At 39.6% G+C, this 9,421-nt stretch overlaps 1 pseudogene; it reads left to right on the top strand.

Annotated features, from left to right (window-relative positions):
- Positions 1-7,282: 7,282 nt before the first annotated feature.
- Positions 7,283-9,137, top strand: LOC140596605 (ubiquitin-conjugating enzyme E2 variant 1 pseudogene; annotated as a pseudogene).
- The last annotated feature ends 284 nt before the right edge of the window (positions 9,138-9,421 follow it).

Genomic DNA, 9,421 nt, shown 5'->3' with positions numbered 1-9,421 from the left:
CAAACAAAAGTTTATGAAGAGACATAATGAATTTAGGAACACTTATTCAACCAATTACAAATTAGCTTTCTGCTTTTCATTTATTTTTATTCTACTACAAAAGCACCCAACTGCTTCTAAGAAAACTGAAAGATAAAACATATTAGGACTAATAATGGAGGTCCTTCCACTCTGATTTGTGGAAGGACTTTGTGCTGGTATTCTTTACACTTGTAAGTCCATCTCTGAGGAGAAGAAGAAAAAGCAAATATGGAATTTGAAGGGCACAGTACGCATTCTTCATGTCCTGCCAGCTTGTCCCACATATTCTAAAAGAGCCTGCTAGGAAAAGTTATACTATTCTGAGAACTGAATTTTATTAATAGATACCTATAGACTTATCCTACTTCTTTGCCAATTTCCACTTATGTATTTATACTTGGGATTAAAGTCACCTGGAAATGGTAATTTGAACTCTACAAAGAATTCTCTTCTATTTCCATTACTTTTATAAAAAGAGAATATAGGTTTGTACAAGGACTTAGCATAATGACTTTCTTATCAAAAAGGATAATTTTAATTGCATTTCTTATATATATTGCCCAATTTGAAGAAGGAACTCAAAGACAGTTCATGTGTTGAGCCTCATCCAAGTATTCAAGCCCTCGCACTTAATCTGGGATTTCCATACAGGACATTTTCTTAAGAAAATACCAGCAGTTACTCATGCAATATATTCTGCATTTATAAAACTAGGTTTTAAGAAGAAATTTTTTTTGGCCTATGAAATTGTTAAACCTGGAACATGACATTGTTGATCATATAATAATGATTCTTAAATGCTTGTATGGTTTATTATTTAAATGGGTAAAGCCATTTACATGATATAGAAAGATATGCATATATCTGGAAGGTATGTGACATTTATTTGGATAAAATTCTCAATTCAGAGAAATGATCTGATGTTTCTGTAGTCACTTTGCCAGCTCAAAAGAAAACAATACCCTATCTGTAGTTGTGGAAGTTTATGCTAATATTGTGTAATTGATATTAAACCTAAATGTTCTGCCCACCCTGTTGGTATAAAGATATTTTGAGCAGATTGTGAATAAGAAAAAAAAAATCATGCTTTGTTAGCAAAATTGCCTAGTATGTTAATTTGCTCAAAATTTGATGTTTGGTTTTTATGCACTTTGTCGCTATTAACATCCTTCTGTTTTCATGTAGATTTCAATAATTGAGTAATTTTAGAAGCATTATTTTAGAAATATATAGTTGTCACCGTAAACATCTTGTTTTTCTATGTGCATTGTACAAATTTTTCATTCCTTTTGCTTTTTGTGGTTGGATCTAACACTAACTGTATTGTTTTGTTACATCAAATAAACATCTTCTGTGGACCAGGAAAAAAAAAAATAAATAAATATAAATTATATTTCATGTGAATTTCTTAGAAATTTGTGCTAACTGTGCATTTATTTCAATGGATTTAGAAGTTATATTTGCATATTCTTTCCTAGTTACAAGCGCTAAGTTCAGTTCAATAAGATAATTCAAATGTTTGTACTAGGCAAACCCAAGACACATTCAAACTACGTATTACTCATATTAAATTTTAAACACAAATGTATTTCAAAGGAATTCAATCTATATATTTTGAACTTATTTACATTTAAATTTTTTAAAGCATACTTTTGATGTCTATAAAGTTTCAAGAGTTGTGTGTGTGTATGTTAATACCAGAAACTTTAGAATATTATTCATGCATCCTGAAATTTAAAACTAAAGTTTTAAAATGTATTTAACTGAGCGACGGCGGCGCGGGCTGGGTGCGCGGCGCAGCCTCCTGTGCTGGAATGTGCGGCTCCCGCGAGCTCGCGGCGCAGCAGCAGAGCGAGCGCCGCCGAGGCCCCGGGCCCCAGACCCGGCGGCGGCGGCGGCGGCGGCCGGGACGGCGGGGCGAGAGCCGGCGGTCTGAGCGCTCTCTGCGAGCCCCACTCCCGGGCCTTCGCGGGCCTCGACGTCCCCAGCGCCCAACTTTTCCATCCTCCCCTCCCCTCCCCCCGAAACTCCAGCAACAAAGAAAAGTAGGCGGCGAGGGAGCGGCGGCGGCGGGTCGCCCGCGCCTCCTCGCCGGGGAAGGCCGAATACAGTCATGGCCACCCAGGTAATGGGGCAGTCTTCTGGAGGAGGAGGGCTGTTCACAGGCAGTGGCAACATTGGCATGGCCTTGCCTAATGACATGTATGACTTGCATGACCTCTCCAAAGCTGAACTGGCGGCGCCCCAGCTTATCATGTTGGCAAATGTGGCCTTAACTGGGGAAGTAAATGGCAGCTGCTGTGATTACCTGGTTGGTGAAGAAAGACAGATGGCAGAATTGATGCCTGTTGGAGATAACAACTTTTCAGATAGTGATGGAGAAGGACTTGAAGAGTCTCCTGAAATAAAAGGTGAACCCAGTGGACTGGAAAACATGGAACTGGAAAGTTCCATATTATGAACAGCTGTATGCCAATAAATTAGGAAATCTAGAAGAAATGGATGCATTCCTGGAAAGCCACAAACTACCAAAACTGGAGCAGGAAGAAATAGGAAACCTGAACAGGCCAATAACCAGGGAGGAAATTGAAGCAGTCATCAAAAACCTCCCGAGACACAAGACTCCAGGGCCAGATGGCTTCCCAGGGGAATTCTATCAAACGTTTAAAGAAGAAATCATACCTATTCTACTAAAGCTGTTTGGAAAGATAGAAAGAGATGGAGTACTGCCAAATTCGTTCTATGAGGCCAGCATCACCTTAATTCCGAAACCAGACAAAGACCCCACCAAAAAGGAGAATTACAGACCAATATCCCTGATGAACATGGATGCAAAAATTCTCAACAAGATACTAGCCAATAGGATCCAACAACACATTAAGAAAATTATTCACCATGACCAAGTAGGATTTATCCCTGGGACACAAGGCTGGTTCAACACTCGTAAAACCATCAATGTGATTCATCATATCAGCAAGAGAAAAACCAAGAACCATATGATCCTCTCATTGGATGCAGAGAAAGCATTTGACAAAATACAGCATCCATTCCTGATCAAAACCCTTCAGAGTGTTGGGATAGAGGGAACTTTCCTCGACATCTTAAAAGCCATTTACGAAAAGCCCACAGCAAATATCATTCTCAATGGGGAAGCACTGGGAGCCTTTCCCCTAAGATCAGGAACAAGACAGGGATGTCCACTCTCACCACTGCTGTTCAACATAGTTCTGGAAGTCCTCGCCTCAGCAATCAGACAACAAAAAGACATTAAAGGCATTCAAATTGGCAAAGAAGAAGTCAAACTCTCCCTCTTCGCCGATGACATGATACTCTACATAGAAAACCCAAAAGCCTCCACCCCAAGATTGCTAGAACTCATACAGCAATTTGGTAGCGTGGCAGGATACAAAATCAATGCCCAGAAATCAATGGCATTTCTATACACTAACAATGAGACTGAAGAAAGAGAAATTAAGGAGTCAATCCCATTTACAATTGCACCCAAAAGCATAAGATACCTAGGAATAAACCTTACCAAGGAGGTGAAGGATCTATACCCTAAAAACTATAGAACACTTCTGAAAGAAATTGAGGAAGACACAAAGAGATGGAAAAATATTCCATGCTCATGGATTGGCAGAATTAATATTGTGAAAATGTCAATGTTACCCAGGGCAATTTACACGTTTAATGCAATCCCTATCAAAATACCATGGACTTTCTTCAGAGAGTTAGAACAAATTATTTTAAGATTTGTGTGGAATCAGAAAAGACCCCGAATAGCCAGGGGAATTTTAAAAAAGAAAACCATAGCTGGGGGCATCACAATGCCAGATTTCAGGTTGTACTACAAAGCTGTGGTCATCAAGACAGTGTGGTACTGGCACAAAAATAGACACATAGATCAATGGAACAGAATAGAGAACCCAGAAGTGGACCCTGAAATGTATGGTCATCTAATATTCGATAAAGGAGGAAAGACTATCCATTGGAAGAAAGACAGTCTCTTCAATAAATGGTGTTGGGAAAATTGGACATCCACATGCAGAAGAATGAAACTGGACCACTCTCTTTCACCATACACAAAGATAAACTCAAAATGGATGAGAGATCTAAATGTGAGACAAGAGTCCATCAAAATCCTAGAGGAGAACACAGGCAACACCCTTTTTGAACTTGGCCACAGTAACTTCTTGCAAGATACATCCACAAAGGCAAAAGAAACAAAAGCAAAAATGAACTATTGGGACTTCATCAAGATAAGAAGCTTTTGCACAGCAAAGGATACAGTCAAAAAAACTAAAAGACAACCTACAGAATGGGAGAGGATATTTGCAAACGACATATCAGATAAAGGGCTAGTTTCCAAAATCTATAAAGAACTTATTAAACTCAACACCAAAGAAACAAACAATCCAATCATGAAATGGGCAAAAGACATGAAGAGAAATCTCACAGAGGAAGACATGGACATGGCCAACATGCACATGAGAAAGTGCTCTGCTTCACTTGCCATCAGGGAAATACAAATCAAAACCACAATGAGATACCACCTCACACCAGTGAGAATGGGGAAAATTAACAAGGCAGGAAACAACAAATGTTGGAGAGGATGCGGAGAAAAGGGAACCCTCTTACACTGTTGGTGGGACTGTGAACTGGTGCAGCCACTCTGGAAAACTGTGTGGAGGTTCCTCAAAGAGTTAAAAATAGACCTGCCCTACGACCCAGCAATTGCACTGTTGGGGATTTACCCCAAAGATTCAGATGCAACGAAACGTCGGGACACCTGCACCCCGATGTTTCTATCAGCAATGGCCACAATAGCCAAACTGTGGAAGGAGCCTCGGTGTCCATCGAAAGATGAATGGATAAAGAAGATGTGGTTTATGTATACAATGGAATATTACTCAGCGATTAGAAACGACAAATACCCACCATTTGCTTCAACGTGGATGGAACTGGAGGGTATTATGCTGAGTGAAATAAGTCAATCGGAGAAGGACAAGCAGTGTATGTTCTCATTCATTTGGGGAATATAAATAATAGTGAAAGGGAATATAAAGGAAGGGAGAAGAAATGTTGGGAAATATCAGGAAGGGAGACAGAACATAAAGACTCCTAACTCGGGGAAACGAACTAGGGGTGGTGGAAGGGGGGAGGAGGGCGGGTGTTGGAGGGGAATGGGTGACGGGCACTGAGGTGGACACTTGACAGGATGAGCACTGGGTGTTTTTCTGTATGTTGGTAAATTGAACACCAATAAAAATTAATTAAAAATAATAATAATAATAAAAAAAAAATAAAAAAAAAATAAAAAAAAAATGTCTATATTACCCAAAACAATCTACATAGTTAATGCAATGCCTATCAAAACACCAACAGCATTTTTCACAGAGCTAGAACAAAAACATCATAAAATTTACATAGAATCACAAAAGACTCTTAATAGCCAGAGCAATTTTGAAAAAAGAAAAGCAAAGCTGGGATGCCTAGGTGGCTCAGTGGTTGAACATCTAACTTTGACCCAGGACCTGATCCCTGGGTCCTGGGATTGAGTTCTACATCAGGCTCACCGCCTGCTTCTCCCTCTGCCTATGTCTCTGCCTCTCTCTGTGTGTCTCTCATGAATAAATAAATAAAATCTTAAAAAGAAAAGAAAAAAAAGCTGAAGGCATCACAATCCCAGGCTTCAGGTTATATTGCAGAGCTATAATAATCAAAACAATATGATAGTCACACAAAAATAGACACATAGATTAATAGGATAGAAAGACCAAAAATAAAACCACAATTATATGGTCAATTAATCTTTGACAGAGTAGGAAAGAATATCAAATGGTAAAAAAGAATTATCTCTTCAAGGAATGGTGTTGGGAAAACTGGACAGCAGCATGCAAAACTATGAAACTGCATCACTCTCTTTTACCATACATAAAAGTAAACTCCAAATAGATTAAAGACCTAATTGTGAGTCCTGAAACCATCAAAATCCTAGAGGAGAGCACAGGCAATAATGTTTCTGACATTGGCTGTAACAACATTTTTCTAGATATGTATCCTGAGGCAAGAGAAACAAAATCAAAAATAAACTATTGATACTACATCAAAATAAAAAGCTTATGCACGGCAAAGGAAACAATCAACAAAACTAAAAGGTAACCTACTGAATGTGAGAAGATATTTTGCAAATAACATGTCCAATAAAGGGTTAGTATTCAGAATATATACTTTCACAACTCAACACCCCAAAAATGAATAATCCAATTAAAAATGGGCAAATCACTTGAATGGACATTTCTCCAAAGAAAACAACCAGATGGTCAACAGACATATAAAACGATGCTCAGCATCACTGATCATCAGGGAAATGCAAATCAAAACCAAAATGAGATTCCACCCCATACCTATCAGAATGGCAAAAATAAAAAACACAAGAAACAACAGGTGTTGGTTAGGATGTGGAGAAAAAGCAACACTCATGTACTGTTCATGGGAATGCAAACTGGTGCAGCCACTGTGGAAAACAGTAAGGAGTTTCCTCAAAACTTTAAAATAGAACTGCCCTATGATCCAGTAATCACTCTACTGGATTTTTACCCCTCAAAATACAAAAACACTAATTCAAAGGGATACAGGCACCCCAATGTGTGTGGGAGCATTATTTACAATAGCCAAACTATGAAAGCAGCCCAGTGCCCACTAATAATGAATAGATAAAAAAGTAGTGTGTGTGCATGCTTGCACGGGCACACACTGTGTGTAATGGAATATTATTCACCCATAAAAAAGAATGAAATCATGTTTTTTGCAATGATATGGATAGATCTAGAGAGAAAAATGGTAAGTGAATTAAGTCAGTCAAAGACAAATACCATATAGATAACACATGATTTCACTCATCAGGGGAATTTAAGAAACAAAACAAATGAGCAAAGGAAAAAAAAAAAGAGAGTGGCAGAAACTAAGGAACAGATTTTTAACTAAATAGACAAATTGATAGCTACCAGAGTGGAGGTGGCTGGGGCAATGGGGAAACAGCAGATGGGGATTAAGGAATACACTTGTGATGAAGAGTGATGCATAGAATTGTTGAATCACTGTATTGTACACTTGAAACTAATATAACACTTTATGTGAACTATCCTGGAATTGAAATAAAATAAGGAAATGTATATTCACATAATATGATGACTTTGGTTAATAAGGTATTACATGATTGAAAATTGCAAAGAGGGCCTTCGAGCGACAGCGACACAAGATGGCAGCCACCACGGGCTCGGGAGTAAAAGTCCCTCGCGATTTTCGACTGTTGGAAGAACTGGAAGAAGGCCAGAAAGGAGTAGGAGATGGCACAGTTAGCTGGGGTCTAGAAGATGATGAAGACATGACACTTACAAGATGGACAGGGATGATAATTGGGCCTCCAAGAACAATTTATGAAAACCGAATATACAGCCTTAAAATAGAATGTGGACCTAAATACCCAGAAGCACCCCCCTTTGTAAGATTTGTAACAAAAATTAATATGAATGGAGTTAATAGTTCTAATGGAGTGGTGGACCCAAGAGCCATATCCGTGCTAGCAAAATGGCAGAATTCATATAGCATCAAAGTTGTCCTGCAAGAGCTCCGGCGCCTAATGATGTCTAAAGAAAACATGAAACTCCCTCAGCCACCCGAAGGACAGTGTTACAGCAATTAATCAAAAAGAGAAACCACAGGCCCCCCCTCCCCCCCCATTCGATTTAAGCAGTCATTTTCCACAGTAGTACATTTTCTAGATACGTCTTGTAGACCTCAAAAGTACTGGAAAGGAAGCTCCCATTCAAAGGCAATTTATCTTAAGATACTGTAAACGATACTAATTTTTTGTCCATTTGAAATATATAAGTTGTGCTATAACAAATCATCCTGTCAAGTGTAACCACTGTCCACATAGTTGAACTTCTGGGATCAAGAAAGTATATTTAAATTGATTCCCATCATAACCGGTGGGGCACATCTAACTCAACTGTGAAAAGACACATCACACAATCACCTTGCTGCTGATTACATGGCCTGGGGTCTCTGCCTTCTCCCCTTCTCCTCCTGCTGCCTCCCTCCCTCCCTCCACCCACTCACCCCTCTGTCCCTGCAACAGCCCTCCAGCTTGGGGTGGCTTGCTAGAATAGGCGTGAAGGTTTCAGGTCGCAGCCTGTGGGACTACTGTTGGGTGTGCAGGGGTGCTCCAGCTGCACCCCTGGTTTTTTTTTTTTTAAGTCTTAAATGATGCCCTCCCCCCTCCAAGCCATCATCCTTTCTCCACTTCCCATGACCACCCTCGGCCGAAGCATAGATTGTAACCCCCTCTGCTCCCCTCTGAAATTGGCCTTTGGTGAGGAATTCAGGGCTTTCCCCATATCTTCTCCCCCACCTTAATCGAGGGGTGCTGCTTTTTCCTTCCTCCTCAAGTCCCTTTTTGCACCATCACAACCCAATACTTCCTTGCTTTGGCCAGAAGCCATCAGGTAAGGTTGGAAAGAGTCTCTGACTTCCCTCGTTTAGTTTGGAACCACATTTACTCACTCTCCACCAGCCTGGGAATGAATATTGGGTCCTCAGCCCTGCCACCCTCTGCTGTCATCATCAGCTGATGCCGTTTTTTAGCTCAGGTTTTGATAAAGTGAAAAGAACAGTCACCAGGGGTATTCAGACCTGCCAGCTCTCAAAGTGCTTGGTGGTAAAACTTGGAGAAAGGCCACAGAAGACACTTGTAAGCACACACGATCCCTCTGAATGAATTGTTTTCTTTTCCTGTAATTGCTTTTGCTTTTAACAATTGAAGAAGTTTTAAACAGGGTTCTCATGTGGTCATCTTACAATCCATTTGAGTCTAGTTTGGAATCTGACAACTGGAACGAAAAGAACCTTGGATTCGGTGCATACTTTGGTTTTGGTGCTGCTGCGTCTCATGGTCCTCAGCAGGGATCGAGAAAGAACTCAGTGTGCACAGCAGATCCCCGAAATTGGCGGGCTTGACTTCCTGGCAAATTGCTGCGTTTTTCCACTTTTCTGTTCAGGACCACTAAATGCTGAGATGTGGATGCATACCGAAATAAAAGCGATTCATTGTGTTCTAAAGATTTTTTTTTTTTAATTTAGTGTTTGTATAAAACCACCTTTTGAAGCAGCAACTATCAAGTCTGAAAAGCAATCGATGTTTCCATTCATCTTTTTCTGGGGGATACCTTAGTTCTAAGGATTTAACATCCTGTAAGTAAAGTTGAACATAACAGTAAAAAAAAAAAAAAAAAAAAAAAAAAAAAAAAAAAAATTGCAAAGATATCTGTTAAAAATTCTCAGCATAAGAAAAAAGATTGCAACTGTGTAAGAAGACGGATGTTAGCTAAACTTATTG

Source organism: Vulpes vulpes, unplaced genomic scaffold (genome assembly GCF_048418805.1).
Source record: "Vulpes vulpes isolate BD-2025 unplaced genomic scaffold, VulVul3 Bu000000675, whole genome shotgun sequence".
Classification (NCBI taxonomy): Eukaryota; Metazoa; Chordata; class Mammalia; order Carnivora; family Canidae; genus Vulpes; species Vulpes vulpes.
The sequence above is the reverse complement of the archived record's forward strand: the minus strand, read 5'-3'. Positions and strand labels throughout refer to the sequence as shown.